The 25,004-nt window shown below is 43.0% G+C and overlaps 1 non-coding gene across 1 annotated transcript; it reads left to right on the top strand.

Moving 5' to 3' along the window:
* The first annotated feature begins 10,647 nt into the window (after nucleotides 1-10,647).
* On the top strand, nucleotides 10,648-10,721 carry TRNAN-GUU (transfer RNA asparagine (anticodon GUU)). The gene has a single exon. It is a non-coding gene; the product is annotated as a tRNA-Asn (tRNA).
* Nucleotides 10,722-25,004: the final 14,283 nt, after the last annotated feature.

The raw sequence follows: 25,004 nt of genomic DNA, 5'->3' as shown, positions 1-25,004 counted from the left end.
GCAGTTGGGTAATTACAGACCATCAAAGAACTGCTGCACTGCTGATTATTATCTTTTAAGAATTTACCAGCCTTTCATCGTTCGAAAGAAACTTGCACGGAAGACTTTAAATATATGCTATTAATAAAATAAACCTATTCAGTGGTGTGATGGTTGGTAGTTACAGCTCACACAGGAGAACAAGTCACCTTGCCTTTGTTGCTTTGTCTGATACAGAATGCCACATTGTGAAATCAGTAGCCAAATCTCATTTAGCCACATATATCTGCATCTATACCGAGGGCCTCATTCTGCAAACATGTAAGCAGCTTGACTAAGATGAGAAGCTTTGGAGCAGAGTTGGACTATTCCTCTGGAGAAAGTTACTTGAGCGTTTGTAAGGCCAGATCCTGAAAATGTCAGAAAATCCATGCGCACAAACCTTGTATGCAAACCTTTGAACTGAAAAGAACAAGTACCAGTGAGGAAGATGTTGGCAATAGTTGCATCTGCTCTGAACTAGAAATGTGTATAATTTCTAACACATTTTTGTATGTATATTTATTCCATGTGTTGTTAAGATATGTTCTTTAAAAATCCTTACGAATAATATCTTGATATATATTTATAGAATTTAATTTTCAAAACTAAAAAAGTCACTAGCCACAGAAGTATTTTTCCCAGTTGTGATTCTCCATTTATTTAATATCAAAATGAACAAAACATACATTTCCATGGTAAAAACTGGACTTAGGATGGAAATTATATTATATATATCCCTTTTCCTCAGAGAGGTAAACCCATATTTAATACATCCTAGGCTGTGATCTTTGTATTGACTAGAATTAACATTTGAACCATAATATTGGAAAATGTGTTTATGCACACAGTGGTGCTGGAGATAGTGAACTTTTTGTCTTGGGGGAGGAGTGAGTACATGCAGTGTAGAGCTGATTGTAATATGTTTCCATCAGAAGTACTGCAGAGCTCTTGGAGCTTGTCAGGACTTTGGATTCAACATTGCTGTGCTCATCTGCCTATAACCCCCGTGCAGATAGCAGACACATTGCCTCCAGTAAGGAGGCATCCACTACTATATATAGTTGATCTATATAGTTTGTCTACCCATTTATCTTGTGTTTATATCAGAATGAAAGAGTCAGTCCTGCATCTCTCATTCAGAATACTTACATGAGATTGGATTATTCATCTGAGTAAGATTTCCAGGATGGGGATCATAAACCTGTGTAAATAAAACACTGAAATTGTAAATAATACAAAACAAATGCTAAATATTGTACTCTTCAGTCGCTTTCATTGAGCCAAACTCTAATAATCATTAAGGCATGTCAAAAATACAGAGATATATGGTTTATATGAAAGGTCAGTTGCAGTCTGCGTTTATTTTTAATTCACTGAATTGTTTTCAGCAGACATATCTGTATGTAGCATAATCTCTTGCCCATTTTCAGCAAAACATCCCTAAATTCATCATACATGAACACAGAGCTGGAGGAAGAGGAAATGAACAATTTCCCAATTTATGCAATTTAAGAGAAATATGGGGGTGTCTTTATGACCATTGGCTGTATGAAATACAAATTATCTGTACCTATGAAGCTGCAAAAGCCTGTTGAAGATGGCAGAAATGCTGCTTTTAAAGGGTTCTGTAGTCTTGTGAGACTAGTTTTGTTATAAATCTGCTTGTGTGTCATTGAACTGGATACTGTGATTTGTAAAAGACCATAAATATAATTTTTGTTGTTAATATCATCATTCATTTTGACATGTTTTAGCTTGATGGTTTTGGCATAATATTTTAACAAGCTTGAAAAAATCCTAAATTAAAAACAAACGAAAGAATTTCAGAAAATGAGCTATTTTAAGGTTACTTGACAGTTTAATTGAGAATTCACTGATTTGAACAGTACAATTGTGTTGATTATCTTAATTTTTTAAAAAAGATTGAAAATTTCCAGGTGCATTGACAGACTCATGCACAGCTGTTTTGGGGGGTTTTGGGTGTTTTTTGTTGGTTTTTTTTAATAAACTGCAAAGAAGAAAAAGGTTAAACCTCTGAGAATCTGGAAATACCAATTGCATGAATATGTAAGGAAAGCAATTGTTAAAATGCTCTGAGTGTTAGCAGAATTTTTAAAGCTAGTTAATATTGTAATGACAAGACTAGGAAGGGCTATAAGACTTAAAAATATGCTGTACATGATCATATGTTTTTCATATTTTGTATTTACACGTAGGTAGTTACTTGTGGAAATTGAGTAAATGTACAATGTATTAACATTTAGTGTGATAAAACTGAAAAAGCTAATGATACCACAATTACTGCTTGGCTGTATGAAAAACTGAAAACGGTGGAATGTGTTCTTTTGAAAAATACATAGTTGTAACATGTTGTAATGCAGGATGATCAGGAGTCTCTTCACTAGCAGTTGGGATACGTTGCAGTGTGTATTTATTAATACACCATTTTTTCTTAAACTAGAATTTCATATATGTGTAATCATTATTTGGAGGTAGTAAATAATTGCAATACAAACTTCAGGAAATCTAGAAAGGCTTTTATGTGATGAAAGAAAAGTGAGAAAGGAGAGTGGGTAAGGAATAATTTTAGTCCTTTCAGGCCTAGAGGCTTCTCGGGCAGGTGAAATGATGAGATTTTACATGTTGTCTGACTGCTCTTGGACTTATTATTAGGGCCCTACATCACGGCCTCAAGGAGAAGGAAGAGGACTTTGGTGTTGTCAGAATATGCTGCTGTGCACAGCCTGTATTTCCTTTTCCTGGGAGGATTTTGCTGTGTGAGTGGCAGTGTCCTGCGTAGCAGTAGAGATGTCTGAATGGAAGATCCCTTCCCCCAGGGGTGGCACATCTCGGTAAATGTCACTTGAGCCAGGGGCCAAGGTCTGCATTTTGACCAAAATGTATTAAACTTCGGAGACGTGACCTCTTCTGTTCCTATTTATTAAGTACTGCATGTGATTCTTTATTTAGGGGCAAGTTGTTCTCATTTTATTCACAGAAACAGCCCTCTTGAAGTGCGTGTGGAAAGGGAGAGAGATTTAGCTTGTGTGTGTCTCTGAAATAGTTTATAATATAGTCTAATAATAATAGTTAATAATAAAGTCCCTCTGAAGTCCCTCATGGCAGAACAGGATTGTGGGTCCTCATAACACCCTTGCGCTGTCTCACCTTCTGTGGACCAGCTAAGCTTTATTAAATGTCCAAACAACAGTCTTTGTACACTGTATTCATACCTTTAGACATGTATCATGCTTTTGTTTTACCTTTGATTTCCTTGGCACATGATGCTATAGGGAACTAAGATAAAGTGTAGTCATCTGTCCAGTTTCCTTCCTATAGCCATATTGAATATTAAACTCTCAGGCCCCATAGTGTTCTGCAGGAGATTATCCAAGAAATGATAAATCCTCGGTAGGAGCCATCAAAGCATCATTGCCAGTTTGTAGCTGCTAAAAAGACGCTCACATCTCTTTCACTGTCACTGCATTATTGATTAGCTTGTGAAATACTGAAGCTGTATTGATTGCAAATATTTAGGGATGAAAAAGGAAACATTGTCGTCGAAGGTATTTGCAGTTCTCTCTTCTCTGTTAAAGAGATCTTTCTTCTCTTGTATTTCTCTGGCTGTCTTCTACCTATCATATGCTCCAAGCTGATGTGTTCATCCAAGGGTACTGGCAAGATGGGCAAATGGCTGCCTCACCCTGCCGTGGCTGGTAGTCACCAAAAAGCTGAAAGAGACCAATGAAGGAGAGTGCTTAAAGATTGCTTGATTGGTTTTGCACACACCTGCATTTGGGCAGAAATTATAGGAAGCAAAACTTGTTTCCTATTAGTTTATGTTTTAACTAATTTGTATTTTAAAATTATCTTAATGGTCCAGACGATCTAGGCCATGAGGTCTGAAACAGTCCTGCCGAAGACAGCACATAACTGGCTGATATTCTGGTCCCATTAGACAACATAGCTGCTGAAATCCCAGCGCATTCTGTCTCGATATTCATGGGTTCTCCTAATCCAGTTCTAGAAATACTCTGTGCAGATGGGCTAAAACGCAAGACCTGAGAAAAATTTTAGCTTGTTGATCCATTCGGGTGAAGTCTGAAAAGGGACTTTGCAAATGAAGAACAGTGAAGTACACAACAAAGCAATTCCCTGCAGCTTCAGCAAGTTACTTCTCACTGTCCCTTCTCCAAGAAGTCCCTGCTTAGCTACACTGGCACATGCAGGTGGTTTCTGCCTGATTAGTGTACAGTTAGTTCTCTGCCTGGTACTTAAGCTGAAATCATTAACATGTGTCTTGTGTGTTACCTGAATGAAAGGCGAGTTCACGGGTTATTATTGCCCATTTTTTCTCTTTGCTCCTGCACTTCCCTGTTTCGATTACAAATCCCCCTCCAGGCACAAAGCAAGCTGGACACCTACAGTGCAGCTAAAGAGTTATTTGTTCCCTAGGTGGACACTAATGAATGACTGCAGTGCTGCCCTGAGTGAGGGGGTCCCCACTATTAAAAGTTTAATAGAAAGATCTGAGAAGCTGGGGGCCAAGAGGAGGAGGAGGGGACAGGGAGCTGTGAGTAACTCACTAAGTGCCTTCTCTGTTCCTTTGCTGTAGTGGAGATTATACCATCCATTAGGACAGGAGCAACTGGAGAGAGGTCAGTTCCCCCTGCATTCTCCTTTTGCCTTCAGTCTCACTGCAAGCTGTTGAAACTGCAAAAATATGTTGGTTCCTTTCCACTGTAAAATCTCCAAAAGCAGCAGGAATATGGCCTGTCTGAAGAATGAGCTAATCCAGACTTCCTTTCACTTTTCTGATTTTTTATCCTTTTGTTTCCCTCCCACTCCTCTTTGTTCTCTTTTTTCTCCCTAATCTGTCTCTCTTTTCTTTACTCTCCATACTCTTATCTTCCTCTACCTCATACTTTCCAAGACTTGGCATTAGGATAGGTATATTTAATTTGGAGGCTTAAAGGTTCTTTTTTTTTTTTTTAATTATTCTTTAAATATTCCAGCACCCACATGAATTCCTGTCTATGCTAAATGATCATAAAGTTTCACAGAACAGTGAAATACATTGTCCCTTATTTCAACCAAGGTAAGTATAAACCTCCTCAATTTTTCTCTCTCCCACTCAATTGTAGGAGAGTGAGATCTAGTTTTAGTTTTGCTTTTAGTTTTTGATTTAGGCCCCATTACTGTAGCATCTGTCCATGCCTGAGACCATATGAAGAAGAGGGATTGGTTATGAGAGAGAGAGATATTTATCCTTTAGTTTCTCTCTGCTCTGTATTACCAAGAATATTCTGAATATCTCTTACATAATCCTTATAAGGAACAAGATGAATCTCTTGTATATCATTCGTGTTATAACTCCAAGAAAGAGGTTTTTATTGCAGGTTCAGGCCACGAACATGTTTGGTATCCTGGGGTCCTGCAGGATGCTGTTTGCATTGCAAAGGACAGCCAGGGAACAGCAACGGAAGAAGCTTCCTTGCACCAGAGGTGTTTGAGAGTCAGAATTCTGCTGGAGCTAACCGTAACCATAGGAATTCGAATTTGTTTTCATGGTGGGATATCATAACCTTTCCCCATTTTGGCAATAGAGGTCTAGGATTAGAAACCTCTGCTAATCTTTTGATAGCTGGTAATAAACGTAGCTGGAGGAACCAAAATATAATGGCTTCTCCATGATTCTTTGGACTCACTGTGTCATCTTTCCTACAGAGCTCTTCTAGAAGGCAATGCAAGAACATTTTGAGCCTGTAAATGCATCCTAAAAAGAGCACCGATACCTGAATTTGGTGCCTGATCTCTTTGAAACAGTCTGATTAAGTAAAGGCCTCCAGAAGTGGTGTTGCCCATACCTGTCAGCACGGGTTTCTTAAGATTGCTACCTGGCTGAACATGTGAGATTCCTGTTTGGAAATATCTGGAGTGGATCCACAAAGCTTACCTGTGTTTTCCTTTCTCATTGCCTTTCCTGCAAACATTAGTGTTTTGGCTGAATTATAGCACTTGGACAGATGTAAAGCTGACTAGTGTGATCACCTGCAAAATAACTTTTAGAACCGAGGTAGATGTTTTCTGGTGAGAGTATTTCAGGGACATGCATTTTCCTAAGCACTGCAAGGATACAAAATTTGTGTTCTTCTCATTTTTTAACAAACAGTGGTTTTGAGTCAGCTTTAAAATTTGCCCTTCACTTTTTTTCTTAAATGTAACCTATTTAAGAAAATACTTTTATACCATGCTAGTAATATGGTTGTACTTGAGGCTAACACATGCTTTCATATTACTCTGAATGCAGTTGCTTTCCTGAACTGAGGCCTATGTTTAGAACCTAAATCTGAATCCTGGACTTCAGAAAATGGTAAAATAGGTTGCTGCTCCTGAAAACATAGGCTGGCAATTCCTCTGCTTTCCTGTGTGTTCTGTAGAGACCACATTAAAGTTCAGTTGCTAAGACTCATTCTTATTTTCATGATATTCACTATTATTTTAAGAACTTTTAAGCATTCTTAATAGGTGCTGTTCAAAAAACCTGCGAGGACAGGAAATTTCTCCCTTTCTTACCATGATAATAGGAAGTGCTTGAGAGAAATAAGTGCTATGTGAGAAGCATCATTATTACTCTCCTCGGTGTTATGCTCACTTCTTATGCCAGTAAAATTTTCTTCTTTTCACTTTTTTGAAGCAGTATCTTAAGATTGTTTTGGTTTGGTTTGGGTTGGGTTGGGTTTTTGTGTACTGGTTGGGTTTTTTGTATACTATTAAGCTGACTGCCATAATGATTGTACTCTTTTCAGTAGTCACTCAGATTGCAGGGAATTGCAATGCAAAATTCTCCTTATAGTATGTCAGGTGAGATCTGAAGATCAATTCTGAATGTAGCCCTCTCTATTTGGTTTTGGTTTGGTTTGTCTTGTTTTTTTTCCCCACAGCTGCTGACTATATTCCAAATCACTGATAATAGTGATGGCTGTTCTATAATTTTGTCGCAAGTCACACCGAAACAACTTTTTGTCTCTCCTGAACATGAAATAAGTGCAACTGTACATTTTGTGATCCAGAACTAGGCAGCCTATACCATTTCCTTTCGGTAACCATGGTTATGGAGGTTTAGTGAACGGTTGACTTTTAGGTTAACCAACAGTCTGCAATTAGCAACACACCAAGATTTCTGGATTTTCTCATCTAGGTACAGCTGCCTTTTGTGTGACTTGCATTATAAAAGAAGCCAGAGCTGAGTGAACTGGAGAGGTCAGTAAAATACTATTGTTCAGTCTTGTTCTTTGCTTTTAAGGTAAGTTGATCCTATTTGCAGGGATGTCCTTTCAGTTCTAACACTTTTCTGACTTTACTAACAGACCCAAGAATAGAAGTGTTTAGTTAATAAAGTCTTAAAAAAAACATGCTAAGCCACCTTTGTATCAGAAAAACAGCGAATCTGTAGACAAACAACTGAATAAAAAACCCCTCCAAATGCATTTTATTAGAAGAACGTAAAGAACAGAAGTCTTGCAACTGATCAAGAAACACTGTCTCTACCTGTTTCTTCCGACATTTGAATCCTTCTTCAGGAATAATGCTTTCCATGGTTTGATGCTTGCAGCTCCAGAAAGAAAAAGCTTTTGTCATGGAAATCTTATTCTCTGCTTTTAATAATTTTAATAGCAATGATGAATTATATTAGTTGTCCATTCATTTTAATGTCCTGGTTCTGGTAAGGACTAGAATCATGTTGCAGAGGAAAATGGAAGAAATCTTTGGATGGTAAGCTGCGCACTCACTGAAACCAGGACAAGACTTCTGTTACAAAGTAAGCACTCAGAAATATATTTGGGCAGACACTGAGTAGCTGTTCTGAAATTTTTTGTGACTATGAATTTTTGAAGTTTGGGCCGAACTGTAACTCGAGAGCTGACAAATAGTTGACCAAAAATGACACATAGAATAATAAATAATATAGGCACATGTGCTTGTTGGGGGGCAAACGGTCCTTTCCTATGAGAAATTGTAGAAGTAGAGTAGTTAATGAGTAATTCTGCGATATAAGTGGGAAGATTCTTTTGTTTGTTATATCCTACTGAATTGATTTTAGGAACAGTTCTGGGTGAATAACTAGACTTATTTTTCTGAACAGAGGATGAATAGATGGTATGTTTATAAAACTCATAAACAATACCCAGTTTCACCCTCTGTCCTATATTAACTTTCTCTGACATTCAGGAAACAACGCCTATATCTGAAGAAGGTCACAGATGTCATAGCAACGGACATGTAAGTTCATGGATCCCAAAATAACAATAAAATAATGTTACAAAACATTTAAATATTATAAAATATAAAAATAATTTAATATTACATAGTATAATATTTTCATATATTCAGATGTAATATATTTGTATACATTTATGTTTTTATAAAAGCATAAAACAAAATATAATCCATAATTAGTGAATCCAATAATGGTATTTAAATTATGTACACTAGATACTGGAAAAAATTAAGCAACTCCAGATACGATCCACAAGAAACAGCGTATCAAGGAAGAGAGCTGTCCAGAAATGAAGAATAAAACACTGACAGGGAGGATGATTAATCTGAAGTAGCAGCCCTTTCTGGTTTCTGAATGCCTTAAACAGCACTCGGCCTCTTCCTTTCTTCTGAAGATACAGTCAGAAACCTTCTCCTAAGGGTAGATAGCTAATCTTTTCCATTTACGGAGTAGTGATAGATAATGTTGCTCTCTGGTATGATGGCTCACTGGTTAGTGCTTCAGCAGTCAGCAAAAGTCATCCATGTTAAGATCTTTTGCTGATCTGTGGGTTTCGAGCTGAAGAGGTAACATTCGCTGTTGTGTATGTTCTTTTTATTTTCTTTTTTACCTTGCAAGGCTTTAAATGAAAGACTCCGACATTCAGTGAGGAAGAATGCTGACAAGAAAGGTGCCAATTGACACTGCAGCCTCACCTGCAGCACTTTCACTGTCCCGACGCATTGAATAGGCAGCCTCGGATGTCTAATGCCAGGTCCTGGGTTCCTCTCAGACACCTCGAAGTTAGAGCTTGTGCTCAGGATCAGCATAACAAAGTCCCTTTTTAGATCTGGCCTCTAGACACAGATTTTGAAAATAGTCAAGTTTACATTCATTAAAACTAATGGGAATATTCATGCGTATAAAGTAAAACGTTTCAGGGCCCCAAATCCATGCCCAAATGTTCATCAGTACTGGTCTATGGGTTAGGCTGTTGTTCAGACTGGAATCTTCCTATTTCCACTAAATACCTATTTGCTTGTGCATAAAATCACAGGACTGTTTACTTGTCCTCCTATACAGAGAAAATAGAAGTGGTCCAGCCTGTGAGCTGACTCTTCTGACGCTGAGAATAGCAGAGGTCTGGGTAGGAAAGCATGCCGCAGTGGGCAGGATGCCCCAAAAAGCAATCTTTAATTATTTTAATTACTGTTGAGGGCTTGCGTAACTTGTCTTTCTCCTCCATGTTTTAAAAGATGTTGGTCAGTAAGGTACCAACAATACGCAATAAAATTTGAGCAGTACTGTGATAATACTGATGTTTATGTAGCTCTTTTCAAAGTATTGGAAAAACTGGAAAGGCTGAGCTCTGGACAATAAATGGTCAGCTTAAAGTTACTCACCAGGTTGAGGAACAAAGTCTTACAGTGTTGGTATAGCAAGGTATTGTACAAAATATGAGAGCTGGAGTAACACGCTCGTGCTCTTAATCCTGCTGCTGAAGACTCTCTGGTTTCAGGAGTGAGCTGGGACGTCTTGGTCTTGGGTGGGCAGAGACTAGGAGATAACCAGCATCTGCTTGGAAAGGAGTTAGCACCCGTCCTTGAGAGGTGGGTGTCATGTGCCTGCTCGACTCCAAAGGCTTTCCGCGGGCAGAGGATCCATCAGGCAGAGCTTCATGGAGCCACAGGGACAACATGAAGCAACTGATATTGTAAGACTTCAGAGAGATTAAACCGGTATCAGCCTGTGAAAGAAAAGGGGGAAACATTTGCTCAGGTTTGGATGTGAAAACTTTGTACTTGGCGGAGACGTAGGTATAGATTTACTGTATGGTAATGTGGGAAGCAGATTTTGATGAAATTATAATAGGAACGTTAGCTTTTCTTCACTGCTGTGTCACTTAGAAAGGTAAATATAATTTATCTACATACATGCAGAGGGATGCTGCCTGTTTTAAACAGTCTAACTGTTCCCTGCAGTCACTTAAAATTACCTTTTAAATATATTAATAGGGCAATTTTGCAATGATATTTGGAAATTACATTTTGGCTTGCATGTGTAATGGATGAATTAGCAGCAGCCAAGAAAAAGCTGTTTCAACGCTGATTCATGAATTCATTCCCCAGAAGAAGAACGCTGCTGTGAACACCGATTTTGGAAATTAGTCTTTCATATTGGCTAGAAGAAGAAAAGACGCCGTTTTCACCGTTTTCTCAGGCTTCTTTTAGCATTTCGTAAGGCCCATCATTTAGGAGCCGGGCTTTGCACACAGTTTGGGTACGTGGTGGCCCGCAGGTCGCCAGGACGGAGGCGAGGCGGCGCCGCAGCACATCAGTCGCGCCGCGGAGGGGACCATACCGGGAGTCTCTGTGGCGCAATCGGTTAGCGCGTTCGGCTGTTAACCGAAAGGTTGGTGGTTCGAGCCCACCCAGGGACGGCTTTCCCCTTTTGGCTCGCCCGCTTCCCCTGCCGGCCGGCCGTCGTTTTGTGCGGGCGCGCCGGGGGAGGATGTGAGATTGGCGCTGGCGGCCGTGCAGGCGCCGCGTGTTTCTGGGCAGGGGGGCCCCCGGAGGGGAACGCGGCTCGGCGGCGGAGGCGGCTCCCTCCCGCGCTGCGCCCCGGCAGCGAACGATCTCGCTGCTCGCGGCGCCCCCGCGCCTGTGGGGCGAGATGGCTGCCGGCCTGCGCCGCCCTCCCCCAGCGCGCCGGGGGGTCGTGTCCCTCCCTTCCCGCCCGAGCGAGGGGGGCCGCCCGCGGGGGAGGGGTGCGGCACCCCCCGAGCCCTTGTCCTCATCTCGCCCCCCGCCGATGCGGGTTCCCTGAGCGCCCCGGGCTCTCCCCGCAGCCCCCCGTCTTCCGAGCGCTGCTGCCGGCGAGAAGGGGCCGCCTCGGCGCTGGGGCGCGCAGCTGGGCTGTGGCTGCCGCGGCCGGCTCCGTCCTGAGGCTGGCGGGAACAGGAGTCTCTGGGAGTTTCTTTACCCCGTGCTCCCCCGACGGAAGGTGCAGAGAAAAATAGGTTACTGGAGCTGCATAATGATAATTAACGATGATGCCGAGCGGTTAGGGTTTGCTTCAGGAGGCACTGCGTTTACGGCACTCCAGTACTCGAGCTGTCGCCATCGGATAACCTGGGTCGGAGCCGAGGCTCGGGGGGGAAATGCCATTTGCGAGAAGTATTATTGTAATTACTGTCGTGTACGGCTGTCGCCGCTATCGCCAGCGCTCATTAGCGCAGAAGCGAACAGGCACACGCGGCAGCTCCGTCCCTCCCCGGTGGACGAAGGCAGCGCGGCTTCCCAGCCTTCACAACCGGCGCTCAATCCGCCGGGAAGAAACGACGCCGGGGAGAAGCCTCGCAGCAGAGAGCCGGCCGCGGGGCTCCCCACCGCGCCGCCGCGGCTGCCGAGCCCGGCGGGCAGGACCGCGCCCCCCCCCCCGCGCCCGGCCGGTCCCCCCGGTGCCCCCGCGGGTCCCTCTCCCGCCCGGAGCAGGAGGTGTTTCCAGGCCCGTTTCCTGCTGGCAGGCAGCGCTGCCTCTCCGGGCTCGCCCTGCCCGCACGAAGCCGCTTTGCATAAATGAATGTTAAAAGCAATTACGTTGGGAGCTTCGCCTAAACGTATCAATTAGAAGTTGGCACCTTCGCCGTATCTGAGCCCGTGAGCTGATTCCAATGAGCGTTTCGGTCGCGTGAAATACGGCTGCCTTCCAGACCAGCTTCTGCGAACCCTGCGAGGATCTATTTGCAGTTCACAGAAGACAGAACTGGTATTAAAAATGCCCCCTTCCCCGGTGAAGCTCTATTTCACAGATCTTTCTTTTCAACTCGCCTGTTTTGAATAAAGAATATAGCCCTCTTAAAGGTCAGGCTATGCCATTGATTCACCATTGATGACAAGATATGGCCCTCGCTAGCTAAGACACCGGAGGAAAGACATGTATTTAGAAACACCGAAGAACCTTTTGAAAGTATTAAACCCTAAATCGTTGATGTGCTGGATCTGCAGCAGTTCGCGGGCATATTTTTTTTTCTGTCACCGCATCTTCTGCATTTCGGTGTAACATTCTGAAAAACTGGCAGCCGTGTGCTTAGCATCAGGGTAGGTGTAGCTCGCTGCAGGACCCACCTATTATCGTTAGCAACACTTAACCCGTAAATATTTCCTACTGATCAGTAGAATTTTATTTTAACTGGAGTCATTTAGATAAACCCCCTTGTTGATATTTCCACGGTGTTTGCAGCGGAAGGATGAGTTCAGCCCGGTAGCACTGCATTCGCTGCGGCCAGCAAAGCCCCACAGGGGACAGAAATTTTAAAACCTGCATTTGGCTGTGCTGGGATTGCCTCGCTACCAGGCAGACATGAAGACCTTACAGGAATCAACAACAACAACAACAAAAATTGATCATGTCAGTGTAAAGCAGCAATGGCTGGAAAGGCAGCAAGAATTTCGGAGCTAAAATTTACTAAACTGATAACTTCAGGAGGAAGGACTAGCGGTCCTGCTCCCATAAAGCAAGTCTTGCTCTCCTTAGCAAGTCACAGATGCGTTTTATAGAGGTGGTTATTGCTGACCACGAGGTTTGTTAACGCTCCTTCCAGTTGTTGCACGTTGGCGTGCAAGTGTGCACCATCAAACCTGTTAAAATAGATGCGGTGCGTGAGCATCCACACGTGTAGAGGAGGAGGCTCTTTCAAATGCGCATCATGGGCTCAATAATAGAAAGCGACGTTTAGGCAGTGCTTGATAAACTCATTTTGTAGACGTGGAAAGCTCGTGCATGGAAAGCGCCTCATCCCATCTGCTCACTAACTAATTACAATTAAGGTTGTGGAAAACGGGAAACCTGATACATTTTTGGGAGAAGATAGGGAATCGAAGCTTTCTTTGTGTGAAGTAAAAATTTTTTGGAGCTCAGTGAAGCGTTCAGTTCTCAGCCATGAAAAAAAAGCTTCTCACAGCAGTGTAATGTACCCAGATAAACCATCCAATTCTTACGTTGATCCATTTATCTATGCGCAGTTTAGGATAAACGCTGTTCTAAGCGTCATAGGGGACTGCATCATCTGATACTTTTAGAAGAAAGACGACATATTCAGAGTGACGTCTTAACAAATACCGAGTTAAATTCTAGCGTTAGTATTTCTAACCAATATTCCAACCAGTTTCTAACGCAGTCGGGGAAGAGTCGCCGTCGAAATGCCCGAGAGAACCCAGAACCAGAAGACAACCTGGCGTTTCCGCGCCCAGCGCCGCTAACGCCTGGAGAAATCCCGATAACCCGCGACGCGCCGCGGCTCTTTGTTCGCGCGGCGATCGGACGGGGACGCGGGGCTGAGGGCAGCCCGGTGGCTCGGGCTGGGCAGCCGCCGGAGGCGCTGGGGGCGGAGGGTACAGCTCCGCCGTGGTTCTCCCCCGCGGGCAGCGCCCGGGGGCTCCGCACCTCGTGGTGGGGGGGAGCCGTCGCCGCGGGCCGCCCGCCTGCCCCCGCCCGCTGCTCGGCCCGGCCCGGCCCGGCCCGGCCCGGCCCGGCGGGATGGAGGGCTGGCGGGAGCCCGGCGCTCCCCGTGGGTGCGGGCCCCTCCCCGCCGCGCCCGGCGGAGCAATGGGGGAGGGGAGGGCACGGCTGCCCACACTGCTGGCGCCCCCGGCCCGAGCCCGACCCCCGCCTTTACTCCTGGGGGGACAAAAGACCGCTCTGCCCTCGCCACGGGAAACCCCAGGGGGGAGGCCGGCTGTGCGTGGGAGCCGTGGGGATGCGTGCCGCCCCCTCCCCGGGGCTTCCCGCTGCCTTCTGCCAGCGGGCGGGGCGGCGGCGCCCCCGGGGCCGCGCGGAGCCGGGACCCCGCCGCAGCCGCCGCCCCCCCCCCGGCCCCCGCGGCGCTGCCATCGGCCGCCCCGCCCCGCAGCTGCTCAGTAGCAGCCCGGGAGGGGACGGCGGGGGCCCGCGCGGAAGCCCAGGTGCGGGGCGCGGGCCCCCTCCGCCCCCGCGGAGCCGCCGCGCTCCCGGGCGCTGCCCCCGGCCCCGCCTCCCCCGGCGGCGGGGGCGAGCGGGGCCGCGGAGCACGGCCGGGCCACGCTGCGCTGCCGGCGGCGTCCCGCCGCGGGGGGCCGCGGGGGCGGCCCGCTCCGCCGCCAGCCGCGGCGCATCCTCGCCCGGCTGCGCCCGGCGAGCCGCGGTCCAGGAGAGGCATCCGACCGAAACGGCGTCCGGAGGGCTGCGTCGGTGTCCGGGCTGGAAATAAAGCGGTTTTTAAGCAACCCCCCTTGAACTTTCGCCGACATTTAATGACTTGGGAGGCAGATAAGATGGGGAATAAAATATTCCTAGTCTTAATAAAGACGGGGACCCGGAATATTTGAAAGACGGCAAACTGTAGAGCTCGCAGAAAGGGTGCAGAAAACAGCCATCTTGAATATTTTAATCTCTGGCAAGTGTTTCTTTGGAACAAAATGGATGTTGGAGGGAAACAGCATAGTTAACATTACTGTAGCCTTCCATTTCTAACACCATCCCTCTCGCAGAATTCAGCTGGCGCGAAGCAATGAAACTGGAAGGAACGCCGCAGCCTTTCATCTACGTACAATGGCAATAAATAATCATAATCTGAATACTGTGGTCTGGAAATTTAGTACCTCTCTAAGTGATGGTGCTTTTTTTACCCACGATTTATATTGATTTGTTTGCATCGATGTAAGTCACGTGTAATGCTGCAAAAACACTTTTAGAGCTCATGCAACATAAACAAACAATTGGTCTGTATTCACCCAGAACATATTTGTAAAGATTTTTTGTTTTTAATGATACTGTACGTTGTTACTGTCACCGAAGTCAAAAGGAGGTGTTCCTACCGATTGCCCTGGAAATTGGATCAGGCCCTGGGTTCAGAGTTTGTTGTGTATTCATGATATGAACCAATTATTCTAAGGATTCATTGTTTGGCCATAAAAATCACTCTAGGCTGAAATTAGGCTTAGAAAGTCCCCAGGATTTTTTCCACTTTTACTAAAATGGATTAACAGCTGTCTTTATTTTTTCTTTCCTTCCCCCCCCCTCTCCCCCCCAACTGATGGTGGAAACAAATACAACATACTGATTTCAGATGCTTTTTGTTTTCATGTAACTGCAAAATAGCTTTCCCTTTTTTACTAAGAATTGTAAGACTCTTAATGCTGGTTAGGCCTTCCCAAATTTTAAAAATAAATAATTTTTTTAAAAAAAGGAACAACTGACTGAAGGGGGTGTGTGGTGAGAGCAGAGACAATAAGTCAGTGGTTCAGCTACACAGGCTCAGAAAGGCTCCTTCCCTGGGAGTATTTATTTATTTATTTATGTCCTCGTTGCTGTTTGCTTACTTTGGACATACTCCTTTGCAGATAAGCTCAGCAGAAACAACGCGCTTAAAAAAGCCAAAGACAGCTAATAAAAATAATGCAGGGAGGGCTGGAGAGCATTGTCTGAAGATTAAAGAATAGGATTGCAAGGCAGAACTGCTTGATTTTATTCTCTCACTGATTTCTTTAATGTCAATTTGGGCAGCATTTCTAATCCTAATTGCTAAGGATAAGGTTTCTATTGAGAACTGTATTGTTCTTATTAAAGTTTCTAATTTTTCAAGGAAATTTTGAGGTGCTGCATATGCAGTTCCTGATTATTTCAGTACCTTGCTACAGCTTTACTTCCTGTATCTGAACATTTTTGCTTTAATTTCTCAGTGCCATACTTTCCCCTGTGGATTGTTACATTAAAATATATTTAGCATCTGTTTCATAGGCATCCTGATGTTTGTACAGCATTTCTTGAGACTATTTGGATCAAAAGGCACTATGAAGTCAAGTAGCTTCCTAGACATTTTTTACAATTGGAGCACGTAGGAATCTCAAAAGAATAGTATTTGTGAAAAGCAGAGTGAGCAAAATTACTAAAATGCAAATGACAAGCTCCATCAGAGGCTAAAATTACAAACTCGTGTTTGTGAGGAAAAAAGTGCATAGCCTAGAAACAATAACCTAGGAAAGCAGGCGCTGGCTTCTTAATGGGCAGGTCTTATTCTAAAAATGAAAGCAACACTCAGCTCAAATTGTTAGTGTTATCTAAGAAACAGGAAGATTTCAACTAGATGTAACGCTACTGGGAATTTGGGGACTGCTATAGGGCCCAGAGAGGAAAGCCGTATCAAATTTGTTGAAAGCTTAAGGAAATGCATTTAAATGTCATGAAACTCCAATTTATGTGGGAAAGGTATGTAGGGTTCCAGAGAGGAAACGGGGTGCAAAGAAGGACTAAGGAGATATACCTCTGTATTTTGTCCCTCAAATGTGAAGGACAAAGAGATTCTGTAGAAATAAATAGAAGAAATAAATGAATTTAACTTACCTGCTTGCCAAAGCACATAAGTTAAAAAATGTCTTTTTAATGATGAAATATATATTTTGCCTGAAAGAAATGTATTCACAGGAAAAGAGAAACAACAGTATCATATTTTTCCTGTAAAGAATAAAGCTTTTATTCATGAAGTTCTTTTGCCCTAATATACCTAAAGCATTGTTACATGAGATGGGCTCAGACTTTTTTTCTGTTAAGTAGTATATTCCTTTATCATCATCATAGCTTTGGTGACAAAACCGGAGAGCTAGATTGCACCTTAATAGGTAAACAGGCAGGGAAAGACGTGGGAATACTTCATCCACACCTTCCAGAAGGGCCAGGAATATCTGGCAACTTCCAAATAATTGAGGCCAAGGGGACTGGTGGGTCTGGATGGACAGGATATTCTGGTTATTTATTAGAGTAGTGCATATATTGGTAAGGAATAATTGGTTTAACAAGCTGAGTGCTGTTTGTAAATATATCTGTTTAAAAATCAGTGCCGTTAAATCCGTCATACTGTTTAAAAGGTGATTGTAAAGTGGTGCAGTAAAATGGCTGAAAAACTGGAGTGATCAGTTTTGGTCTCCTTTTCTTTTTACAGATTCCCTGCAAACATTTCTGGTTTTCTCAGATGGATGTGTTGTTCAGATCACTTTTCTAAATATTTCTTCTTCTATAGCTTGATTGAGAATAGGCAGTGACAACTAGCTGCTATTCAAAATTCAGATCTTCAGTTTTATTTGAGGACATAGTTTATCTGACATACTGGGTTTTTTCTTGGGTGATACAAATATTCTGAAACTCAAAAATCAGCTTTGCAGATACTCTCCGTAATTTGCTTAGCCTCAGCAGAGTGAAAGTGAATCAGGAAAGGTCTGTGCCATTACACACACTGTGCCTGGTAGTGTTGGGCCTCACAGGGTTGCTGGCCCTGAGGTACTTCCAGTATAAATGAGAGATAAAACTCGTAATTAATGATGTGCGAAGTTCTGAGTTTAGACAAATATTTGCAAAAATGTTTTATTCATTTGCTTTTAGTATTTAGTAACAGAATCTGGGTTTGACTGGGTCTAAGTTAAAATGAAAAAAAAAAAGTACTTTTCCTCTTTCGTTTTCATTTGGGCAGTGCAGGTCTCGTCGAGAAGAAGGTGGAGCTTCCCCAGAGCTGTCAGGCGCAGGAGCAGCGGTGACTGTCCTTGACTTCTCTAGTATGAATAGTTTGCTCCCAGCTTGTAACTTGTTCCGTTATATCATGTTGTTCAGAGCTTAAAAAACAAGGATCTTCTGTATGCCTAACCTAAGTATTTCCTTTTTTCAGTCCTAAGATCCAGCGCTTGCTTTTACTGCTGTCACACGCTTTTAAAATCACAGATATGCTGGCTGGAAAGGTAATAATTAGGAGTTTACTGTGGAAAGAAGATAAGATTAGCTGCAGTAAAGATTTATTATTAGAAAATGAATAGCCTCATTTTCAAGATTTAAGAGACTTGTACAAATTACCTGCTGGATGTTTTTTTCTAGTTTCCAGTTCACATTAGTGCCGAAAGAACCATTTGGGGCCTACTACCCAGCTTTTGGAAAGTTTTCTTGTAGTGGAAAAAGTTGTAAGGGATCTGGGAATGAGGACTCATCTGGCTAGTAGATGTTCATAAAAATCTTAATGACTTCAGCAGTCCGAGATGAGGCTGTTGGGGCTGGGCTTGGATGGAAACTACTGGACTGACTTACTGGAGGATCCCCTCCCTACACGTGGGGTGGTGATAAGTGGAGGGGAAGGGTTGGAAGCAGGCTTTGAAATCTTTGAGTATATCTGTGGCTGGGTTGACACTGTCTCTTTTAAAAATGACTCGGTATTATAAATTGCATGGAAAAAAAAAAAGAGTAGTTCTAATGCACGGGACAGTTTGGGAGCTTGAATCGTGCATAAAACATTTTGGGTTTTCCTACAAAGGCACTTCACAATATTATACATGCCATTTTCATGCTATAGTTTACAGCTTTATGTAAAGAGCATATTCCTCTGAACCGAAAGTGTTTTCAATTTAGTTTGTGTTGCTTTGGAGGGCTTTTTAAGCTAAAATCACAATGTACTTGACTTAAAATGGTGACATTGCTATATATGGAAAAGCTGCTTTACAGCATTTCTAGAGGCTTTTACATACTTCAGTAATTTTACTGTTACTCAGACATCTGTGTGCTTTTAACTCAAAGGCGATGCCGTTGATCTCAGGGGTAACTTGACTTTCGTGGTAATATGCAAGGGAGAAATATAATTTATGGTTGGTTTGACAGTTGGCTTGAAAAGTGGAATGATACGAAAATAATATTAATTCATTTAAAAACAAAAAAACCTTCATAATCAGTTCTAGTCTGGTCGATGTAATATACTGAGCACATGATACTGCAGCTGGGCCAGTGGGTGCTATTGGCAATTGTGGAGTATGTTGCCCTCTGAAATCCGTGCTGATTTTCACTGAACATAATTCAATCTGTTTCTCTGTAAGAAAATTTAGGGGATGTTGTCTTAGTCTCATGGGGCTGAACGGGCTGGCCCTGAAGGTGAGGAGTACTGTGATGCTCCCGCTACAAAGCGAAGGTATATTTTAGGAAAACTCAGCAGATTGTCATTCTCTCCAGGAAAAAATCTTTTTATCACTCAGCCATAAGGCTACGGTACGCAACAGCAGCCTGCTGCTCTGCCAGCTTTGGAGCATTCCTCATAGCACCAGGAGGAGATCTGCGGACATACTGCAATCCCAATATTGAAGCTGAGTACCAGCGCGAGGCTATGAAGCTGTGCATGTCCTGCGAAGACCTGCAAGGTGAGCTGCTGCAGCACGAAGTGATGCTACAGCATTGATGAGACCACCAAAGCAGGACATTCTTTGTTACCCTTACCTTTTGGGAGGTACAGGGCCGATGAACATGCCACCAAATAAGACTTTTTTCTTTAAATGTTGTCAGTTATGCGTTGAATCCTGTTACTGCTCTCTCTCTGACTGCTGGGATTCCTCTTGAAAGATGAGCAGGCTTTGGCCATGCTATTACTAACCTGCAGAGGAACAATAGATTTTTGCAATGATACAGCAGTCCTTAGACATCCGTAAGGGATTACTTCTGGGGTTTGGTACTTTGGATACTCTGCTGATTTAGACAGTCATTCAAAGTGTTCTCCTCAGCCTTTTTGGAGTACGGACCTAGGTGTTGTCTTAGTTTGGAAAGATCTGCCAGTGTCTTTGAAGGCATATACAGCGATACGACGGGGTAAGTATAGGTGAGCACACAGCAGCTGGGGCTGCGGAGGCTGCTGTGGCTCTCCTGGGGACCCAGAGCATCTGCCAAAGCTCCGGCCCCACCAGCCCCAGACGGTCACAGCTCTCAGAGGCAAAACCTGTCCAGCCCCGAGCCCTCAGTGCCCTGGGTTGAGGAGTCCAAAGAAGAAAGAAATCCGTTTGCTTTTGAGGCACTGGCTCAGTCAGCGTCACGTTCAGGCTGTTCACCCATGGGCATATGAAAGCAAAACCCCCTCTCCTCTCTGTGATCTTGTCTCCTTGCTCCGCTGCGTGTTTGGAGCAGTTTTTGTGGTGTGGGTCAGATGCTGCAGGCATCCATCCATCCATCCATCCATCCATCCATCCATCCATCCCTTCCCGTTGCCCCCGCGGCTGGCTGCGCTGCTGGCTTAGCTCCTCTGGAGCAGCAGTTCCTGTCGGGCAGCGACACGAGCGCTGTCTGCACAAGATGAATTTTCTCACTCGCTTTCTCTCTCCTTCTCTCTTCGTTTCCCCTTGGTCTCTCTGCTGGCTTTTTTGCTCCTGAGACCCCTCACTCCCTTTGCCCCCCCCCCCCCCCAATCTCTCTCTCCCCCCCTTTCCTTTCTTTCTTTCATTTTTCTCGTTTCTTGTATTCTCCCTTCACTTATTTTTCTCTCTATTATCTTTCCTGTCCTCCTCTGCATTCTTTCAATCCCAGCAGGGCTCGCGCATACAAATTGACCCCCTCCCAGCCAGTAATGTGATCGAAGCTCTTTGTGGCTCCTACTATCTCTATGGTAACTATCAGGGGGGTCTCGAGAGTGGTGGTAGACCCAATGCCCCGGCCCACGTACTGTTGTTCTTGCCAGCCGTTACGTGCTGACCACATGGGCCTGACTGCTCATTTACAACTACTTCTTATTTAAAAAAAATATTGATACCTTAAAGTGCTTAAATGGGCAAAACGGATCGCATGCTTGAGCACAAACAGTTGTTGGGTTCTTAGGGGTTTGGAAAATGGTTTCTGTGTTCAGAGCTGCTTTGCTTGGCAGATCCGTTGTTGTTTTCTAACCATTGTGGAGTGGCATGTTGGCTGTTTCATGGAAACTCTGGAAACAAGAGTTACGCTGCAAAAATGAGTATCCGCATTGCAAGGTAGCCAGTGGTAGCACAGTGGTGGTGGTGGTGGTTGTAACCACAAGCACAGACTGCGAAAGTATGTAAGAGGGGTTTGCATGTTGTAAATGCTGTGAACTCCTGCTTTTCCCCGTGCTAGCCAGCCTACTGCATATTCCCAGGTGGCTGCTGTAATGCAGGTATTAAAAATGAAATTGTAGGCAAGCGTTGGGTTGATAATATATCTGCTTGTCCACAATCTGGGATTTGTGCAAACGTGAAACAACCATAGGATCTGATGGAAGGAACCACTGAAAAACCTGTGGTGTGGGCAGAAGAAATGGACATGGTGCCTTTTGGCTGTAAGGCTTTCCTCCAAATAGCCAGGGATGCCAGTGGGAATGTGGGCAACTAGGGAGACTTAATGAAATCTAAGGCTGTCTATATTATACCAGATCCATTTGCTCAAGAGACAAGAAACCAGCCCTAGAACTTCTGAATAGCTTAAATTAATTTGATTCAAATACTTGTGGAAATTATTTATGCAGTATGTACGATATTAAAAATGTAATTCCTGTCAGGACTGTACTCCAAATATTGTTCTGTTCTGTTAAATTCTTCAAAACCAGTGTGATTTTTGTCCCCTCTTCCAAATGTGTCTATAATATTTATGTCCAAAAATTGATTCAATTTGTAATATCTGTTAATTCCATTAATAGTATCAGCTTATAGGCAGCAATAAATAAAATCTATGACAAATTTTTCCAAGATTTACCTGGCGTTTTGAAATAAATTGTTTCATTTCTTATATAGCTTTGTAGAAATTTCTGAACTTAAAAAGAAGTCAACTAGCCTTATTATATCCTGACATTACATACTGCCACATCACTTAGGATGTGCAATGTCAATCAGTTAACTACACTTTGCCAGCCTTTCTGCTACATGAAAATGCACTGCAAAACCAACACCATCCTATTTGAATCTCTACAACCCTCAAACAATTACACTGCAGTGTTGACACTGAAAGCATCATTTTGCTCGAATCCTTGACAGGAATAAACTTCAGAAGATGATTATTAGATTTTTCAGCTGGCTGCATAATCTATATTCACAACTTTATTAATCGTGTAGTCCACTTAACTGTATATCGATTGTGAGTTCTACATCTACCTGCCTGTGGACAAATCAACATCTATAAACTGCCCTTTTGGGTGAAATCCTGTCAGCGGTGAAAGGGTTAACACTGTGGGCATTTAAGTGGTCATAATTAACAGTCCATTAAGATGAATGGAGAAAGTTCGCACTTAGCGATGCTATTGTTTAATTCTGTCTGTTTACAGACTCAAGAGGACAACAGCGCGGGGCTTGACATTGCCCAGGGTTTGCACTAGGGCAGTTAGGAATCGCATTTTTAAATAAATTATAACCTTAGATTAAAAAAAACAAAAAAAGCGAAAATCCTTTGGGAAACACATTTCCTGCTTTGGGGGGTTTCTGTTGTCCCAATTCACGCCCTTGAATAAGTGGGTTTGATACTAACTACCATTTTGCTTTCCACTGAACCAATCCACCAAAACAAAGCCCTCACTATACTTAATCCCCTCCCCGTTTCACAATGATTTATATAAGCGATGGATTTTGTAGCCGGTTATTAATAGGGATGCGGGAGGAACTCAGCTCTGCTAACCTGGAACGGTTCTCCTGGTTCTGACGGATGGCTGCTCTTTTGCAGGGTTTGACATTTGATATAAAATCCCACTATTAATATCATCAATGTTGAGCATTAAAAACATGAAACAGGACGCAAACCCAACATATCAGCCTAGAAAATCTCTACTGTAAAAAAACTTGGTTTCATTTGCCTTTTGCACCCTGAAGATTTTACAAAAAATCATTTTTCAACCTTTTCTCCGGTGAAGTTGGAAATTTATTTTGTTAAAAGGAAGCTGAATTTTTCATGTAATCTGTTCATTCCGAGCTTGGAAGCTTTAAAAAAAATAAGTAACAAGACCACAGCTATACCAAGACTCGCAACAAAATCCTGGGTGTTGCTAACACTACACTGCTGAAGAATGCAGCTCAGCTTTCGCAGCAAGTCTGAAGTCAGAGCTCCCAGGAGAGCTGGGATGGGCCCAGGTGGAGAATTCACTATTTGAACGAAAAACTTTTTAGCCAAAGTGCAGTAGTGAAACTGCTAGAGAAGCCTATCATTTCGAAGTAATACGTAGTTCTTTTTAAAAGGTCTCCATTTTATTGGTACAATTTTTTCCTTGTAAACGATTGTGAGTGTAATTAATTATAGGCAATAAATTGTAAGTGCGTTTCATAGCTCCTGTATGTCTAGCTAAATGACAGCGCTCAGAAATGCAGTCATTAAACATACTGAAGAGCAATAGAATAAGTAGTTATTTCCACTAGATTTTATTCTTTATTTTGGTATCAGAGTGCCTGAAAAAAATATGACAAATATCAACATTTCTATGAAAATGTTTTCATTACTCATGTCAACGTAAATTAGTGACAAATTTTTGCAGACACGGTTTTGGTCTTAAGGACAGGGATGCTTGCTGAAAGATAACCTCGAAATACAGTTATAGAATTATGTTACCTGTTCTTGTTAGAAATAACATATTCATGAATGAATATGGTTTTACATGCCGTCTACAGTTTGGCTTTCTAGTGCCTTCAAATGTAACTTTGAAATTTAAAAATACAATGCTTTTTTAAAAATTAATGTTGATGTTTTGGTAAGAACACTCGATGTTAATTTTAGCAAGTATGTGCTTGGTTAAATTTGAATTAGGCCATAATACCTTACACTTATTAGCATTAAAAATGCACCTGAAAGAGCCAGAATGGTTCCTGGAGATACTTTGTAGAAAATTTCCTTTTATTATGTTTTCCTGGCAAATCAGATTTATAGAAAGGTAAATTGCATAATTTTAAAATAAAGTATTTGAAATTATTTCAGCAACTTGAATCCTACATGTCTCTGCTTAATACAAATTGTTAATATTTTGAAAACATTGAAACTGAAAACAGCAGTCTGAATTAACAGGAAGAAGTACTTTATGCTGTATGCCCCCAGTAAAACTGTGAGTAAAATTTTTAAATGTAATAATTGATTTCATTTATTAAAAATAGAATAGAAAAAAACATAGGAGAGAGCCTCGGGGACTAAAGCTGTGTTTGAAGAATGGTAGAATTCTTACTCGTTAAACAGGAATTAAAACAGTTAAAATAAGTTTTAGCATCCTTCTTTATCTCCTTGAGCCACTATCTTTATCGGACTAAACAAGTGAACTCCAGCAGATGATAATTAAAGATGGACTGGAATTTTTACTGAAGACATGAAGCCTATTGAATTCATGGCTCGTGGTTCACAGATGAGCTGCAGCTCCTGAGCACACCTCTGCTGACTTCACTGCTCCTGAAAGCTTTTTAGGTGCTTTAAGAAAGGCTTCATGCAGGAACAAGCCCCTTTAGATCAGTGTGACAATTAGGGCGTTCTCCTGGGAAGCTGGTTTGAATCCCCTGAGGCTGGGAGTAGGATCTGAGCTCATCTCTTTTACTTTCTGGTGGTATTGCTGCAGCTGGAGTCTGGCAAAAAAATGAGGAACTCCGAAAATGTTAGGGTTATTCCATGAGGGGCATCTCATCCCAGTTTTTGAATGGAAATAGCTGTTGCTGCTGTATTTTATGCTGAATTCAGTGCAGCTGAGACCCGGCAGCAACGTGCCTGCTAGAGCAAACTCAAGGTTGAGGCACACAACAGTCCTCGGTTGTTCAGTTGCCATCTCCAGGCGGCAGCGGTTCCGGGCAGTCACAGAACAAGAAGTCGGGATACCGGGATTTCCTCGTTAAAAGGTAGTCAGCTGCCTCCTTTCAGGTTCCTGTGAAGCGAGGAGAGGGTTTGGGAGGTCCATGCTTGAAAGGAGGCAGTGGTGTCCTCCCAGGCCTTCATTCGGAGCCTGTGGATG

The sequence above is a fragment of the Aptenodytes patagonicus genome, chromosome 2 (genome assembly GCF_965638725.1).
Source record: "Aptenodytes patagonicus chromosome 2, bAptPat1.pri.cur, whole genome shotgun sequence".
Lineage (NCBI taxonomy): Eukaryota > Metazoa > Chordata > Aves > Sphenisciformes > Spheniscidae > Aptenodytes > Aptenodytes patagonicus.
The sequence above is the reverse complement of the archived record's forward strand: the minus strand, read 5'-3'. Positions and strand labels throughout refer to the sequence as shown.